The sequence below is a fragment of the Vicia villosa genome, unplaced genomic scaffold (assembly GCF_029867415.1).
Source record: "Vicia villosa cultivar HV-30 ecotype Madison, WI unplaced genomic scaffold, Vvil1.0 ctg.001098F_1_1, whole genome shotgun sequence".
Lineage (NCBI taxonomy): Eukaryota > Viridiplantae > Streptophyta > Magnoliopsida > Fabales > Fabaceae > Vicia > Vicia villosa.
In genome coordinates, this window is record NW_026705478.1 from 615,706 (window position 1) to 635,917 (window position 20,212).

The 20,212-nt window shown below is 33.6% G+C and overlaps 1 pseudogene; it reads right to left on the bottom strand.

Annotated features, from left to right (window-relative positions):
* Positions 1 to 7,433: 7,433 nt before the first annotated feature.
* Positions 7,434 to 18,878, bottom strand: LOC131633221 (protein FAR-RED IMPAIRED RESPONSE 1-like; annotated as a pseudogene).
* Positions 18,879 to 20,212: the final 1,334 nt, after the last annotated feature.

Here is a 20,212-nt window from a genome sequence, read left to right on the forward strand (position 1 = left end):
GCATAGTTTAAGTTAGTGTCGTGTCAAGGGGGAGAAGTCCTTGTTGTTCTCTCTTCTGTGTCCTTGTGTGTCGTGTCGTGTCGTGTTGAGGGGGAATTGTTCTCTCTTTCTAGTGTGCGTGTGTTGGCAACTTTTGAGGGGGAGCTATTCTAAAAGTACTTTCTATGCTAACCCCTAGTGCTTGGTTTTCCTCTGTTGTATTTCTGATGATAGGTTTATTGGTTGTTTTAGCCAAAATCTGCCAAAGGGGGAGATTGTTGTTTCTCTAAAGTTGGCATGCATTTTGTTAAAACAAACTCAGCAGGATCATGTTGAAGAGAATGGAGTTTATTGATTTCATCATGTCGAACAAGATGTCTCAACATGTCTGGTTTGACATCTTAACTGCAGGAGCTGATATTTCAAGTGGATCGTGTTCTAATTGCTACAGTATCTTATGTTCAACTACAAAATATTCTGGAATAATCAATTAGCTGATGTGTTATCCAAGATTGACTCAAATCAAGATTTCCACACTTTCTATAATTGGAGATAATTTAGGAAAGTTTGGATTGAAGACCTAGTTTCTTGGAGAATAAGTAGCAGATTTTAGGCAGCCTCTTTGCTGCGTTTTTGAAGCCCAGTCCAGTCGAGTTTAATCCTATAAATAGAAGGGTTGTAACCTAGTTTTATTTGGAACTAGTATTTGTATTTTTAGGGTTCTAGGAATCCTTATTTTGGTTCTAAGTTTCGTTTTTCATTCACAAACATGTAGGTGTTGAATGTTTGATCTCCGAAGCTTTTAAGCAAGGGGAGTATGTGCTAATTCTCATAAGCTGTGAAGTATTGAGAGTTGTGTGGCTTGGAAGAGTGTCTTCCGTGTTTTGTTTATTGTGCAGTTTGTCACAGGGGTTTTGTGATTAAAGGGATTTGAGGAGGGCCTCATACCTAGGGGTCTTAGGTAGAAGTCATAGGAAGGGTAGTGATTAAGTGAGAAGTGTAAATGAGGAGTTTGACTTCGAATTGATACTATCGAATATTTGTTTCATCCTTGGCTTGGTAGCCCCCATAGTAGGAAGGTTGTTTCCGAACTAGGTCAACATATCGCCGTGTTCTTTACTTTCCTTGGCTTTGTAATCAAGAATTTCATTGGTTTGTTTTAATTAGTTTTATGTTTTAATATGTTTTTATAATTTATTTTATTTTTGCACTTGTTTAATTTTCGCACTTTATTTTTCAGCTTTAGCAGTCTGCACGGAAACAATCATAACTGGAGTTCTGGGAGTCCGATTGAGGCGTTCTAATAATCTCCGGAAAGCTAAGAGAGAGAGCTACGACTTTCATGTTGGATTTGAAGTCATATTCGGAGCCTATAATTCCCAGATTTGCGTTTGAAGCTGCAGCACTTTATATTTTCAGTTTCGGGTCGCTAGTAGTGGGTCTGGGTTTTGTTTTTGACCTAGTTGGGTTGTAAACCGGTTGGGTTGTTTTTACTTTAGACCCTAGCATCCGAAAACACTTTTCATCATTTTTAGTATTCATGTTTTTTTCACTATTCACGAATTGGAGAGCTTGTACGAATTCATGGAGAACTAAACATCCAAGGTCGTTCTATTGTAATCGCGTTTCTAATGCTTTGAGGTTTTTCCTTTACCAATTAAATTTGTTTCTCTTTCAATCATGTTGCTTGAATTTTACTTTCTTAATCTAATATTCATTGTAACAGTTTTGATTAAATTCGTTGATTACATCCTAATCTTTGATCGCTTTTGACGTAGCTTTTTCGTTATATCGCGTATGCAAAATCGTGTCTGCTTAATTCATGATTGTTTATAATCCGTTTGCTTTATTCGGATATTAGGTGTATTAATCTATATTATATATTTTGTGCTTGTTGATCAATATAGTGATCGAATAGAGAACGAAGCCGCTTAGGGAATTGGTGAGGTAGAACCCAATGATTAGCCGAAACGTGGAACAGTAGTTCGACTTATTTTCATAAACAGCTTATTTTTAGAATCACTTATTTTAAGCACTTTTTGTTAATCAGAAACCAAACAAACCCCCCTAATTCGATTTTAGTTAGTAATAAATAAGAATCCTTGAGAGACGATATTCGAGTTAAATTATCGCTGTACTACGTTTTTGCAAAACTACTCGTTTTTGATCCGCGCGCGACACCGGATCACTGTCATATACTTGTTGATAATTGTTATAGTGCTCAGATATTGTGTTGTGACATCTCATTCGGCATCTTATATCTTATACTAAAATCTCAATTTTCATGAAACAACAACAAATGGAGACTTCCATCCTCTTCTAGATTTATGCGACTCTAACCTTCAAGTTAATTACAAGCCACTCAAAACCTCAGATACTCTGGAGTTGTCTTGGAAGGGATACCTAAAAACAACAAAATAACATCATATCATAATTTTAATACTAAAAATATAAGATATTGTATATTGATATGTTTTCGTTACTAACCATTGTTAGGCATTTTTAGCTAATTCAAGTAATTTAATTGTTTATAAAATAATCTGTGTGACGAGATGACTAAATACTGATAATGAAGAAAGTATTTATAAATAATAACAAAAATATTACTATAAAGGAAAATTAATATAAATAACGGTTACTTTTGATGTTTTTGAACCTTTAATGTGTTAGAATTAACTGTGTATTTTAAAGTTTAATCTATTAAAATTATTGAAAGCATAATTGTTACATTATCATATTTTTAAAATTTTTAAAAATTTATATAAAGACGCATTTAGAATACTCAGATCACAACATATAAACGTTTTAACTTTTCTCTCTTTTCATTCTTCCATTGTAGGGGGTGGTTTTTGGCCATTTTTGGCTAAAAATCACCCCTCAACACCGTTTTTATTTTTCTTTTTATTTAAATAAGCGGTTATCCATATAAGTTTGCTTCTTCTTTTGTGTGTTTTTTAGTTTTCAACGTCTTGTGCCGTGTTTGTTAGTTTTTCCGTCTTAGTACGATGTTTGTTGGTTTTCCCGTCTTAGTACGGTGTTTGTTGGTTCAGATTGACACATTTACTTCAAATCATTGCAAATCTGAGGAAGACTTAAGGGGTCAATGTTGCATATCCAGAAGTATGAATATTCTGGTGACTTTTATTTTGTCATATTTGTAGGCATTTTCATGTTGCCGTTGTATGCTATTAACCTAGGTGCTGCAAGATTGTTTGCAGATTCATCTTTTTCAGTTTTTAGCGATCTTAAATTTGTAATGATCGATGTATTTTTCAATTTGAATGAATGAATATCTTTTTATTAAAAAAAATTATATAAAGAGTATCTAATAAAGACTCAAATATGTATTATGAGAGTTAGACTATATTAATTAATATAAATATGGGAATTAATATAAATAGTGGTTACTTTTGACTTTTTGAACCTTTAATGCGTTAGAATTAATTATGTATTTTAAAGTTTAATTCATTAAAATTATTGAAAATGTAATTGTTACATTATGATGTTTTTAATTTTTTTTTATATAAAGAGTATCTAATAAAAACTCATACGTATTTATAGTATAATATGATATATATTTTAAAGTAAATTAGAAACTGCATTAGAATTTGAACCACTTAATTTTGAAGTTAATTTTATTTTTATTTATATTTCTATGAGTATATATTTCTATGACTATTTTTTTGAGTTTTGAATTTGGAGAAAGTAACTGTTACTTTCTGACTCAAATAATAAAATATCAATAAATATTATTAATGGAATGATATGAAATTTATAAGAGTGGTATAATAATATTAGGGCTTGGGTTGTGTCCAAGGTTGTTATCATGACAATCTTGAATTTAGATTAAGTAGATAGATAATTTATATTGCCAATATATCTATTTTTATGTTCCCACTTATAGACAAGAGTCAGTAGAATTGAATGATTGTTCATCATGATCTAATTATAGTGGTAAATAACCACGTGAAGGATTGTGTGCAACTTTATGTATATGAGAGACGAATAAAACATTTCATTACCACTTTAACTCCATGACGAATTAATGTTGTTGCACTTGTTGGGTAAAAACTTCGATCACAAGAACAATGGTGAATAATGGAGAGATGGAGAGAATGAGAGAATTAGGATGAAAATATAGTATATTGATGGATAAAAAACTTTACAAACATGTGTTACATCCTTTATATAGGATCTTACTACTAACTAAGTTACTTTTAGTTAGTAATCACATGCTAATCAACATTAACCATATGATGAACTATCAGTAATCACATGTTGAGCTATCAATAACCACTTACTGAACTATCAGTAACCACATGCTAAACTATCAGTAACCAAATGATGAACTATCCATAACCACTTATTGAACAATCAAAAACCACATGCTAAATGTCCAGTAACAACTTATTGAACTATCAATAACCACATGACCACTTGAATTACTATTTTCTCAACACACCACCTTAATTCAAGTCTTGCAAGTCTTCCATACTCATGTTGTGAGATATTAGATCGAACTCTAGTATGGTCGAAGGGTAACTTCTTGGTTCGACAATTTGACAGGATCTTAGCATGCCATTGAAGTCTGTTCATATGTTGTAGTCGAAGTATGCTCAAGTATGCAATAGCCGAAATGCTAGGATTGTTAGCATGTCGAATTGGGACTGCTTGTTAAGTTCAATTGTTTAAGTTAGCTTGTTCCCTAAGTTAGCTTGTGTAATGGGTCGGTGTGTAAAAAAAGCCGATTAGTTTAATGTTGTATTTTTATTATAAATAGCATACTAGTCTCTCATCATTGCACATTGCAAATCCTAATTAGGGTGAGAGACGTTATTTGTTATTATGTAACACTTGTAAGATTGTTTCAAAGAGAAAGTAAAGAATAGCAGTTTATAACTAATTTCATTGTGTTCCTCTTGCTTCCATTTTTCCTACCCTTGTGGGTTTCTTGCCAAGAAAAAAAAATCGATTATACTCTGTTCTTGACATCATTTTTCACAACAAATTGGTGTAGTGATAATGGAGAAGATGTCGTCATCAAAGTATGAGGTTGAAAAATTCACCGGCGTAATCTCACAGAGTAATCATGCATAAGGAAAAAGGGTGCCACATGTTGATTTCCACAAAATGAAAATCCAAATTAACTTACATACAACGTCCATAATATGCAATGATCATATTGTAACACAAATGTAAATCTCATGCTTTCATACATTATACATAGAATAATGCTAAATACAGCGAAAAAAACATCAACGAATCTAGTGAATGACGTGTACCATATTTTTAGTTTCTCTCTCCATTGAAAATGAAAACAAGCCATGTCATCTTCTGTCTAGGAGTTCCATGACTACCTCAGTGTAAACGAATCCAAAATTTTGCTTTTATGGATCTCTATTTCATTTTTAATCCCGTCAATTTTTTCGGAATCTCTTTTATTCCATCCTTCACACCACTTTTCTCATTCATTGAATAGCTTAATGCTCTTGAATGTCAACAATAATTTACAGTCTGGGCTGGAAATATTTCAAATTGCGATATCTTTGTAACGTCTATGGCTACGCTTGTCGCTTCCATCCATATAGCTACCCCTTGCGATGAATCTATGGGCACTGCTCCAAAAATGAATATATTCTTACAGTTACTCAAAATCAGACATGTGTTTTCTCTTCTTTTTTTTTAAGTTGGAGTCAACTCAATTGAAAATGATGCATTGGCTACAAATGGAGTGAAGCATTAAAGGTGTTTGATGAAATGATTTAAAGATAATGAAACCCACCCTTATTACATTTTCATATTGAAATCTGCATTATCAAGTTTAGTCATTATCTAAGCATGTGTCTTCTTACTTAGTTGAGAGTATGTTGAACATGTTTGACAATAGAAGTATAAAATGGATTTACTTGTGTCTAGCCAAATGAATAAAGACTAGAGAGTAGCTTTTGATAAAATGCATGGTAAAACAAATGGATTTGAAATCCAATCACATTTTTTATATTCAAACAATTGTGAAAGTTATAGCAATATTTATAGTATTAGTTCTTAAATAATTGAAAAGTTGAAACTACACATAATGTACATGAAAGCATGTTCTGTTGGATAAGTTACTTTTAGGACTGCATATCTTATAACTTTGTTCTTAAAAACTAATGTTCTTCATGTGATTAGAAATGTTAATCATATGGTTAGGCACTTTATTTGTCAAAGACTTTTTCCTTGCCTTTAAATATAAGACATCTTGATATAATACTTCTATTTTTTTCATCTAAATTTGAAATTTTCTACATTCAACAAGTAGAAACATCTACACTGATAAATAGCAAGAGTTATTTATTTATGTTCTTCATATCAGCATCTCTTACTTTTAACAAGTAGTAGATAAATATAAAAGTATTAAATTTAAAAGCAATTATACTTTAAAAAGCATGAAGTTATTAGTTTAAAAGAAATCATCTTCATCTAGATAGTATCAAAATGACTAATCATTTGCTTCATGTCTACATGATTCACTTGTTATTGATGAAGATAGATCATTCACATTGTGTTGTGCCTGAAAAAAGAACAGTGACAAAATTGATGACTTTATGTAATAAAATTGATAATTTTATTTTTAAAAAAATTGTTACTAAAAATATCTAGTACCTGTAATACTTTGAAATAGGTAGCATTCTGATTCATGACTTGAGAATAAAATGGAACCTAAATAATATGAAACATACTTGTTAGGTTCCACATTATAAATATACAAAGAAACTAATTAAGTAGAACTTGATTTTATGTTTGCACCTGGTTGACTTTGCCCACAAATACTGGGTTTGGATTGAAGGGAACTGATACATTCATAGTGCCTTGTCTATTCATCCCAAAACTATTTTGTTTGCACTAAAAACATATGTGTCAACGTGAAAAATAAGTGTCTAATGTCATATTAATTGTTTAAAACAAAAGATGATAATGAAAGCTATGTATTTTACTTACATGAATGTGCTCTTGTGCTCCAATTTGATCAATTAATTGAACACTCTCTTGCATTGTAGATGCACACAAGTTCTGTCACAAAATAAGGAAAATTATACATTTTCAAAACTATTATTCTAGATGAATATAGATCTTAAAATTACCTCTTTTTGAACTTGATAACTATCACACTTCTGATTTCTTTTTGGGTTAATGAACTTTTTCGTCCCTTTAAATATTTCAAATTTTGTTTTTAGTCCCTCCAAAATTTTGCTTCAAGAAATCGTCCCTTCAAAAATTTTCTTCTGAACTATTGGTCCTTAACGTCAAATTTCGTAGCTAATCGGTGGCTAAATTCGTAGCTAATCTCTAGCAAATTTGACGGTAGGGACCAATAGTTTAGACAAAAAATTTTGAAGGGACGATTTCTTAAAGGAAAATTTTAGAGGGACTAAAAACGAAATCTGTAATATTTAGAGGGACCAAAAAGTTCATTAACCCTTTCTTTTTTGAGTCTTCTTTTTTGCAAGTTTATCCATAATTTGATCAGCTTTTGATGATTTTCTTTTGGAAGGAGGGCGTCCTTTACTTCGAGCCACTATAGGATCATTAATTTTAATCACTTGATTTCTCACGGGATCATTTTCTTCTATAATTCTAGCAGGTGTTTCTGTTGATGTAAACTCATTTTTTATCTCCTTAATCCAGCTCATCACTTTTAGTAAATCATGATCACTATTTATCACCATAGAAGCCATTTCATAAAAGGCAGCACAAGCTTTATCAACTCTTTGTAATTCAACATTTCCAACTAAATGATCAAAACCACATTTAATAAGTGTATGTCTTCGTCTTATATCCTTCCTCCATTGTGAAAAAATATAATAAGACGGCAATGACTCAGTTTTTCCTACTAGCTTAAGAACACAAAGGATGTGTCTACATAAAATACCTTTGAATTGAAATAAACAACATGTACATTGCAATTCAAAGTCTTTTTTCATTGTAGGATACCTTTAACATTACGTCCTTAATTTTGTCAAATTTTTTCACAGTTTCTATAACAGAATATATGGAGTTCATTCCCTCCAATCTTTCAAAGCAAGTATGACAATACATCATTGATGCAACCTCCACTTGAAACTCTTTGAATTTTGCATTAGTGAATGCTTTTCGAAATTGGGACTCAAATCCAAAAAGACTTACACAAGCTATAACTGTATTAAATGAACCAAAATCAGCCATGCTTTCCTTTTCAATTTTATCTCTCAATGCATTGTCATATTGTTCGACAAATTGCTTCAATGTTGTCTTTGCATTTACATAGCCATCAAAAAACGAATTCATACTTTCACTTCTTTGTGTCGTTGACATTCCTGCCCAAAATGTTTCTCTTACATATGCAGGAACCCAACGATTTCTCTCATTAAATATCCCTTTCAGCCATTCATTATTTTGAAGTCCAAAATCTTCAATCATTTTTTCCCACCTTTGCATGAAATCACTTTTACTCAAAGAATCATATACAGCATCATGCAAGAGTGCTTTGATAGATTCATAATCATAGTGCCTACCTAACTTTTCTGGAACTTTTTTCATTAAATGCCACAAGCACCACCGATGACGAGCGTTTGGAAAAACAACCTCAATTGCATTTTTCATGGCTTTGTCTTGATCAGTAATTATGGCATTTGGAGTACGTCCATGCATGCATTCTAACCAAGTTGTGAACAACCAAATAAAGGTCTTAGTATCCTCGTTCGATAATAAAGCACAACCCAACAACATAGATTGACCATGATGATTTACTCCAACAAAAGGGGCAAAAGGCATGTCATATTTATTTGTTAAGTAAGTGGTGTCAAATGTTACAGCTTCGCCAAAATATTCATATGCAGCCCTACTTCTTACATCTGCCCAAAATACATTTCGTAAACGACTTTTATCATCAATATCTATCACATGATAGAATTGACTATTTTTCTTTTGCATTTTAACAAAATAGTTTTGAATTGCCTCAGCATCTCCTACCCCAAGTCGTAGTCTCCTTACTTTATCAATATAGTTTCTACAATCTTTTTCACCAAATGTTAGATTCTCATACCCATTCGCTTCAACAACCAAAGATCGAAAATTTCTACTTACGTTAATTCAAGCTTGATCATTGAGTTCTAACCTCCTTTTTAAATGAGGTTCCAAATTCTTACTACTTCTAAAATAACGTGCTTTAGTAGGACTTATATCATGATTATGTTCAAGAACAATTCTTGAAATAGTAACAGTTCCATCTAAGCAAATACATGCATTCAATCTAGCCTTGCATTGTGATTTTGTTATAGGGTTTGGCTTTAAAATATTCTTTGATTTGCTCACATACTTTGTTCCACGACTACATGCTAGAGTAAAATATTTTTTCCCATCATTTCCATTTTTACTACTAAGTTTAGTAATTCCAAAACCCATAAACTGACCATAACTCTTGTAATAGTCTATAAGTTCATCTTTAGATTTAAATATCATTCCAACACGAGGTTTTTCATCATCATGAAAAATATTTGCTTCTAAACTATCACCGCATTTATCATTTGCTTCATTGACTTCCTCTTTGTCGGAGGACACACATATTTCTTCCACTAATAAAATAAATTAAAAACATATATTAATGAAAGTGATATAGGATGAAGAAATTCGTTTTAAATTAAAAACTAGTCTAATTGATACAAGTTTGAATACCAAAGTTTAAAACTACACTTGAATATCAATAACCTTTAAATAAAAATTAAAATAGTATTAGTCCATTGAATAAATTTAATTTGATGAAAATGAATAGTGAGTGATTATGTATGAGTGAAGAACAAATTTAAGAGATAAGAATCTTACTTGATAACTGTTTTCTGAAGCAGCTGTTGACTCCCTTAAAATCAGTGTTGCTTTGTTTCTATCTAGAGGCTAAATTCCATAGTTATTCCTATGACTTATGAGTGCTATGAATAAAAAAAGGTTAAGAAATAGTATTTGTCTACGGCACTGTACGATATAGGGGTTAAGAAAGAATTGTTTTAGGTTAATAATTATTGGTGCGCAACTGAACATTTGCGCGGTAAATTGGCAAGTTGGCGGCACCTGTATTTTCTTGTTTTGGTTATGTGTAATTATTATAGAAGGGAAAGATTTCGTGAAATTTCAAGAATAAATTGTCGCTACATATAGCAATGCTCTTATACATAATATGCTTGTGGAAAAACAATTGAACTGCTATTAAAAGTTTCAATAAATATATCCCATACTATATTCATCTATCGAATTCAAATTGACATTAATATCCAAATATGCTAAATTGAGGATCCACAATCTAGGCTACATAGCCTTAAAACAACATATCCAAAATCTCAAACCAATACATCCGAATATCCAATAAGGCATAGGAAATAGCAATATCCAAAATTTGCACAAGTCTAAAATAATAAACCCCCAAAGTGTTACATGATCAGAGCATATGACTCGCTACCTAATCAATCAACAAAACACAGAGCTCTTCGGCTAAGCCACGAACAAGCAACTACTCGTCTGAACCTGCACGTTACTAACCAAGGGTAACATTCAAACAGAAGAGCGAGAATTCAAATTATTGTAGAAAACATAATAATGGGAAATGCAACATAAACAAGCATACATTTCACAATTCATCACACTTCTCAATTAGGCAATTCACATCTCATATACCAATCATCACACCAAAATAAATCACAAGTATACAAGACAATCACATAGCACACAATGTGACTCGAAGGTAACAAATGTGACTCAATGCATGTACAATTATCTCAACATATATGCAATTAAGATTATCTACACGAATCTCAATATATTGCATACCTTAATAATTCACACATAGAATTATCCACCAATTGTACAAGATTCACATACCAAAATAACAATTGCATCAAATTATAACATCCATCACATATCCAATCACAAACATCATGAATATATCTCACCAAAGTATTTCAACAATTATTATTCATCATATATCTAGAACATAAGCACATAAGACACTTACATGTTATTTCACATAACAACATCATAATTATTCAATCAAGTGCAAATCAATCCTACACTCTCATATAGAACATTAAAATAGCTTCCTAACACTTCAAACGACGCATAAAAAGGAGTTACGAATCAAAAGATACATCATTTCAAAGTTTGGAAAAATTGCAGACAGCAAGGTCCGCTCAGCGACCGCCAAGCGCACTTATGCAATTAAAATTCAATAACCCCGATTCAAGCGGTCCATTCCAGAAGCGAATTACAAAAGAGGCTCCACTTAGTGGGCTGGGTCCGCTTAGCAAGCTTCCTTTATTTTTGAAAAACAAACAGTATCCGCTTAGCGGGCTGTGTTCGCTTAGCGGACATGCGATTTTGCAAAAATAAATCCAGAGAACACAACACTGCGAAATCACACCCACCACTCAAAATCACTTCCAGTCATAAATAGACAGCGATTACAACAAGTATTAATCATTATTAATCCATAACACTCATCAAAATCATGTTTAATCATGTGAATCCATAGAAATTAGCACAAAAGTTAGGGTTTTCACATTTTCATGGAATTGCAAAGATGAAGAGAATACATACACAACAAATATTACCAAATCATATAATCTATATTAACTTGTATTCTAACTCTTACATTTAGCTTCAATCCACCCTCTTCAAGAAAATCTACAAATCCCCTCTTTTGCTCTTCTCTAGCTTCTTTCTATCTTTTCTCCCTTTTTCTATTGTAATTTGTAACACCCGTATATTTTAATTTTTAATTTAATTGGAAATTGAAATAATAAATAGAATTATTTTGGTTTTATGAAATAATTGGAAAATGATGGATTATGGCATTGGGCCAAATGTGGTGTTAGTAAGAAGGGGGTGTTATGTTAGGAAGCCCATTACTAATTATAATGTTATTTTTAATAAAATAATAAGGAATTAGAGAAGGAAGTTCAAAAAGTGAAAGAAGAGCTCAGAAGTTAGGAACTCAAGGAACGTGAAAGAGCGACAGAAGAGGAAGAGAGGTAAGGGGGATTCTTCCGGTTAGCATCTCTTATCATGTTATAGATGATAGGACTGATTAGATGTATTGTTTAGGTCAATTGGATAATAGGTTAGCTAGGGGTTTGGGGGAATGGTTTCATGAAAATAGTATGATTTGATAAATTTTGCATGACTTGATGATGTTATGATGATAGTGTCATACCCCAAAATTTACCCGACATAATGTGCATCTGTTAATTTATTAAGGGCGTTAAAAATTAGGAGCCATAGGGTTTAATATACCTATTATTAAACTCGCTCTCCTATAAAATTCCCGTATAAATTGGTTTAAAATAAGTAGAGGTGTGAATAGCAAATGTTTAAGGTCCAATTTATTTTGGGCCCATTTGTTTCTCGTCATTTACTCACTTTTATTATCATTTTTCATTTTTACTAAATAACATTATTATTATTAATTGCTACTTTGATTATTACTGGTAGGATTATTATATAATGTTGTTTCTAAATAAACAGGAGTTAAATTATATTTAATATCACTATTAAGATTAATCATTTTTATTAGGGTTTTTGTTGATTTTAATATTATTAGTGTTGTTAATGGGTGTCAATTATATCATTAGTTAGCATTTTATTGGGTTATTATTAGAAGAGTATTATTAGTTAATTAGTTTATTTTTACTGATTAATTAATTAATTAAATTAAGCAAATCAATGGAAGTTAATTGTGATTTTTGATGTTGTCGTTTTTGTTGTCTTTTGGGCCACAAAGCAATAGCAGAAAAAAAGTCAATGGGCCTATCTTGCTGGATTATGTTTGGACCAGGAAGTGGACCGGGTCAAACCGACCCGGCCACTATTCATCATCCCCCTCACCCACCTTTGCGCAACCACTGCAACACCATACTCAAACCCTAGATCTGAATTCTCCCAGGCCCAAGCTCAATCAAAGAATGACAATCAATCACAACAAAATCAAATCTGAAATCAAAACGCAAATGAATCTAATATTAACAAAAAAACAAAATCATAACTTAATAAAAGATTTTATTGAATCAAATATCAATTACAAATCGGAATCGAATCAAGTCCTAAAAACTAATTGAATCCTAAAATCTAATCTTCCTAAAAATTAAAAACCCTAAGTCTATAAAAGAAATAGAAGAAGACAGAAAAAGGGTCGGGAAAAAAAATTGTTGCGAGGAAGAACTCTTGCGCCGCCGCTTGCGTTTTCGTACCTGCAATCAAACATAAGGAAAGAGAGATCAGGAGCGGGAGCATACACGTTCCAGAATACAAGACAAAAGGTAACCGAATTCGTCACTTAGATTAAGATTCCTCGTGATTTGCATGCTTGTGTGTTGTTTTTCTTGATTGCATCGATTGCATGTTGAATTTGTGGGTTATTGTATGAATCTGGTTTTTTAATTTGGGATTAGGGTTCGTAATTTAGAATTAGGGCTCATATGTTGTTGGGTTTCTGGGTTGAGGTTGAAGATTTCTAGGTAGGATATGAAGGGTACTGGGTTCGCATATGAAGGTTTGGGGTGGGGACGATGAAGATTCATCGGAATCTTCATCGGGGTTCTGGGTTTGGGGTGATTCACGGTGGTCTTGAGGGTGGGTTAGGGTGTTCGGTGGTGGTTTCTGGGTTTGTGTCAAGAACAGAATAGAGAAGAAAGAGGTTAAGAGATAGAGAGAGTTTAGAGAGAGAAAGAAGAAAACAAAATGAAGGGGAGAGTGGAGAGAATGAGGGGATAATCCTCCCCGGAGCGCTGGATCTCCGCCATGTGGCTTCACGATAGCCACATGGTTTGCATAATGGACTTGATCCAATGCAGATCCCTTAGTGTGCACCCTCATACCAAACACATGTAGGCCTTTACATATCAATGCGCAAGATCCAACGAGTGAGAGCTTGAGAGCGCACCATAACAAATATACCCACGCACACTGATCGGAAAAATAGCAAGTGTACTATTTTTGCCTCTGTAGTAATAATAGGGGAAATTCCCCGAATGTCGATCTCAAGGACTGCGTAGGAAATACAGATTCGTAAAATATGATTCAATTGAACAAAAGATTAATGTTTTGGTTTTGGTGGATGAAATCCTTGCAAAGAAAAAATGATGAGAAAATAAATTGATTTTTGTTATTAAATATATGAGATGCTAGGGTGAGTGGTTGATTTGGCATGTAACACTTCAGAATTAAGATCTCTTCAACAAGTTCATAACATTCAGTTACCACATCCTTAGGGTGTTTCCTCCTAAGTCCTTAGTGAGAAAACCTTTGATCTTCCAACCTAAATCCTAAGTCCTTAGGAACCTAAATTGAAACCAAGCTTTTATATAATCAAGATTATGTGGTAATTATAGGATATCCCTAGTCCTAGGTGATATCTACTATAATCAAATTATGCACAAACCCTAACAACTACAGTCCTGTATTTGTTAGCCATAGATTAATCCTTATTTGACCGATAAAGAAAACAAGAAGAACATTGCATAACTTAACTGAATAATATAAACCAATGTATTGACGAAATCACAAATTCATCGTTATTACAAAAACCAAATCAGGACCACCCCCCTAGCATTGGGGGGTTTAGCCTCTCATAATATTCAAGAAAGACATAATAAAGAATGTAGACATTACTAAAAAGTAATGGTGACTTTGATCTTCAATGGTGGAAACCCTTGAATCTCTCCGTCTCCAAAACTCTTGATGAAGCTATCTTCTCTCCTCTGTGATTTTCTATCGTATGATGCAAAAGTCCCAAAATAATTCTCTCAAACTCAAATAAATAGTCTAGGTACAAATCTCAGCCAAATGAAATGTCTAAAGTGCCCTCAAGGTGGAGATTTAATGAAAAGCCCTAAAATTGGAAGTTTTCACGCTCTCAGCAGCACTGGCCGTGCTTGGACGCACGGGCGGCCGTGCTGCTCTTTATTTTTATTTTTGCTCCCAGCCATCCTGACACGGGCCGTGCGTGGAAGCACGGGCGGCCGTGTGTCGCCCCTGGATTTTGTATGGAGGAGAGTTGATCATCTGACACGGGCCGTGCGTGGAAGCACGGGCGGCCGTGTTTGACCCCAGAACCTTGAATTTTCAGCTTTCTCTTGCTTCTCCTTCCTTCATGGTTGCTTCGACATTTAAGATGACTTGTTCAAAGCTGAAACTTGTACACAACTAACCAAACGGCATCAAAAGCATCTAAATAACTTAAATTAAAACATAATTCAAAGTAAACATAAAAACGATGAAACATGAAATACTTAAACAAAAGCAATAAAACATTGATCAAAGTGTTACCGAATCGTCAAATTTAGACCAAATACATGACAGGAATTAGGTAGAAATGGTGACCGATCACAACCCCAAACTTATCTCATTGCTTGTCCTCAAGTGATGCAAGAGACCAAACAGAGGTCACCCTTGATTTTTCTTTCCACAACACTGCCGATGTTATTCGCAACTTGCGTCTACCTTTCTAATAGAATCTCTGGCTTGCCGAACCAAACTTTCTACCACACTTCCACATCAGAGTACCTTTTTACCTGCAAGCTTTTTCACACTTCTCACCAAATCTCTCAGGGTTAAAGTGTTTTGCACTCACAAAATAAAGGTATGCAATATCAACTCTTAATTTTGAATAAATTCTACCTTCACTACACTAACAAAGTTCACACACTTTTCGAGGTCTTCTGGGTTGTAATGGGGTTTAGGTACGGTGGGATACACAAGGAAATGGATAAACAAATGGTTTTGGGTTCGACATTTATGTTGTGTTTCTCGTAATTGTGCTCAACTTGTTACACTGGGAATTTATTCAACTTAGACTCTTTTGCTTCATTCAATTCTTCTGTGAGTGCTTAATGGAACTGAGTTTTTCATTCGGGCAAGTTTTTCTCTTTTTTTTTGTGGGACATACATTCATATGTCCAAAAAATTTATTTTCATTTTTTTTACTTGCTCTCTTCTTTGATGATTACTACCCCAAACTTAGATTTTAGCACAACTCTGAAAACCACAACATTTATGCCGAGCAAGGGTTGGAAGTGTTTGGCTGCGGGTTACAGATATGGTTATAACAAACAAAAGGATATGGCTCAACTAGGGTAACAACGGATAAACATATAATTTAGGATGGCTAGAAAGGCTCATGTGGTAAAACAAACAAATGCCTCAGAGTGTGTCCTCATATTATGCTGTGTCAGTAGAACATACGCAAAATCAGAATGATAAAGTCATACCTGAATGAACTCTCATGACGATAAACTGTTGTGTTTGGCTTTTTATAACCTCACAATGTTGGGTAAGCTTACAGGTTCCATAGCACTCCTCGTGTCATGTGGCTCTTTTCTGGCGCAGGTATACCATACAATCCTCTTAGTCCAGTATCAGCAAGTCGCGTCCAACAATTACTTTTCTTTCGGCTGCATCAACTTCCAGGGTGCCTCGGGGGAATAGGTTCAGGTTGCACCTTTCATCCACTAAATACCATTCATCATTCATTCGGCATCCATAAGTCAATCTATAACACAATGTCAACATAACACACAAACAAAAACAAAAAATGGAAAAGAACTAAAAGAAAATGAAAAGAACCCCTCCCACACTTGAACTAAACATTGTCCTCAATGTTTTAGAACCAGCCTTGGAGAGGTTGCTTATAGAGGTATTGCATTCCAATGATCACTTCCTAGCTTCCACTAGAGATGCTCTCTTTTATTTCCTGAAAATAAAACAAACAAACAAATTATTTATTAAAACCGTGGGTTGCCTCCCACGAAGCGCTTCATTTAACGTCGCATGGCTCGACGGTCCATTACCCTTTATTATGGAGGGTATTTCCTTTTCCAAACCTTGTTGCTTTTCACTTCCGCAACCACGAACTCATGAAGATGAAAAGCATGGATAAATTTTCTCTTCAATTTACTTCCCGAATTCTTCTTGACTTCCTTAGCTTTCTTAGGACTTTTGACAGCTACATAAGTTGGTTCCACCCGAGAGGCTATGCTTGAAACGTTTTCTTGGAGCTGTTTAGGCTTTTTGTATTTTTCCTCACTTTCTGTCATACCACCAGAAGTTTGATCATTTACAACCGCCTTATGTTTCTTAACTCCTAACATCTTCAAGGTTACTTCTTCATCAAAAGATCTCAGTGTTAGTGTCCCTTTTTCAATGTCGAGGTTGCAGCGGCCTGTCGACAAAAATGGTCTCCCAAGAAGGATAGGAGTTTCTTCGTCTTCCGGAATGTCCATGATGTGGAAGTCAACAGGGAATACAAACTTATCAACTTCCACTAGTACATCTTCAGCTACCCCATATGATTTCTTAACGGTGTGATCGGCGAACCTTAATTGTGTCTTACTTTCACTAATCTTTTCCAATTCAAGCTTTTTGAAAATGGACAACGGCATTAAACTCACACTAGAACCAGAATCGAGGAGTACCTTTTTAAATGTTATATTCTTGATAGTGCATGGTATCGCCACCGCTCCAGGATCTTTCCTCTTTATTGGGATCTTTCTTGCTGACGAGACTATTCCACACTTCTCAGTTTCAATTTTTGATTCTCCTCCCAGTGATCTCTTTTTCGCCAACACCTCCTTCATAAATTTTTTATACAAGGGTGTCATACCCTAAAATTTGCCCGCATATATTTGTGTATGTCATTTCATTTTGAATGGTTGACATAGCCCGGTCAGTAAGGAAGTAAGGTTTGCAAATACGGGGTCCCGGGTCTGAAGCCCAGTTCTAACATTTTTCCCTTTTACTTAGTCCTAACTTTTTTTACTTATTTCTAACTTTATTTTATTAATCTTTTATTAAAAATTAAAATCACAAAAATAATATTTTTATCATTTTATTATTAATTTTCGTATTTAATATTTAGGTATTTTTTAAAAATATTTATTTTTTACTTTTCTTCATTTTATGCCTTTTTAGTCCAAAAGTCCTAAAAAAAGAAAATTTTAAAATTTGATTTGTTATTCCAAGCATCTTTTTAGACAATCAAGCAATTTTATTGTGATTAATCAAATATGGTAAGAAATCAAAATCAAATTATATTTGATTTAATTTTTGATTATATTTGATTAATTACTTTATTTACTTGACCTAATTTTTGTGTGTATAAATAGGTCCTCATTCTAACACTTAAAAAAGGAACCTTTTTTTTTTTTCGTCACGTACAATAGAAACCTTGTAACTACACAATTCACACATCCTAATCCTCCTCATTCACAAACAGAAAACCCTTACACAACCTTTTCTCAGTTTTTGTTTTTGCAGGAAGGAAAATAGGAGAAACTATAATTCCTATCGATTAACACTCATGCATAAAAACTCTTTCAATTTCATTAGCTTTTTATGTGTTGTCTCTTGTTTATAAATTTTAGCATGATGATTGATTGTATTGTTCTATGAATTTTTAACATAAGCATCAATGTCATCAAATTCAATCCATAACCATACGCTCAAATGCAACCATACAATATCAGTTTCTTGTGCAATTTTTGTGTGTGTTGTTTTGCAGAAGCAAAAAACAAGTGGTTCATAGGAAGGTAAAGAGAACTCAGTATAAATCCTTGTCACGCCGCAGCAACCTTCTCGCGACGCGCACCGACAACAACTCCAATAACTCATCAACGCCATCACCTACACTGCAAGACGCTCATCGGTTTCGAGTCAGGTACAACGATAATTGAGAGTCATTGAAAAATCAAGAGGAAGAAACCAGAGGAATAATTCATGAATGGATCGGTCAAAACACAATCGCAGAAACCTCATAAATTAATACCTCGCTTCAATACGGCATCACAACAATCCGCCAACGATTCAATGAACTCAGCCACGATTCTGAATTGCAACAACTTCATGGCCGTTCACTGCAACAACATCTACATCTCAGCGCACAAACAGACGCGGCAACCAAATACTCAAACTCACAATCCTCATCGAATCACCTCATCACGCAACACCGACACAACGAATGTCCATCGAAGCTACGCATCAGATGCGATTCTCTACCAACCATCATCATAGGCGGAGAACAAAGCTCCGACACGAAGCGGCGCTCCAATACCACTGACCTCCGATCTAACCGCTGAAGCATTCGTCCTTCACGCTAACACCGGATCCCGCTCTCATGTGAATCGCACCCGCCGTCATCATTAGCTCCTCTACAAATCATCGTAAATTCCGGCCAACGTCTTGGCCATGGAGGTTAGGTTTCATTCTATTTCCTTTTGTTTTCATTTGTTTTCAAATTGATGCGGGTTATTGGAGTATTGAGTGGTGTTGCTTTGATGTTGCGTTTTGTTTGTATCATTCATGGAGAATTTGAGACGAGGGATTACTGTTGATTTCACTTTCTGTAAAGTCTTTTTGTGTTTTGTTTGTGTCTAAGAAAAGATGGGAGTAATGGGTGGTTCACGTTTCTGTTTCTACTCAGAAGAAAAATAAAATAAAATAAAACTCATTCCTTTAATTTAAATAAGCTTTTTACAAAGTTATTTTAAGTGTGTTAGATTTTTATTTAATTAGTTGGTTGATTAGTTTTTTAGTTAGGCTTTTAAAATAATTTAGTTATTAAGAAGAACAATAAGAATAAAAAACGTTAGAATTAGCTCGTAGAAGTAGATTTTTAGAATTAGATGTTTCTTATCAAAAATTCAAAAAGAAGTTAGAATTAGATTTTATTTTATTTTATATATACTAAAAAAATGATTTCTTTTTATAATTTCTATTTTAATCAATTTTAAGTTCACATTTTTACTTCATTATTCCATTTTTTTTCTAACATTTTCTTGTTTATTGCGAGGTACATTCGAGCTGTTTAACCATTCTCGTGGATATTCGCAAATTCATCCTCACTCACTCCAGCAAGCCAGATCTAACACCCCTTTATTTTTGTTTTCTATTTTTCCCACCTTTTCAGGGTTAACCTATTATTGACTACGAACCATATCAGATCAAATCAAAAAGTTAAGTCCTTTTCATGTTTATTTTATTTATTATTTCCTTTTGCCTTTTTTTATTTAATTAGAGTTAACCCTAATTATCATTTGAACCGATAATGCACTCACCCTTCTTTGTTTATTCTTTTTTTTTTCCAAATCTTCAGGGTTTGTCAATTGTCGAAGCTACAGTATTGGTAACCCTAAACCCTAACTTTAATATTTTCTGTTTTATTTTTTAATTATATCCCGCT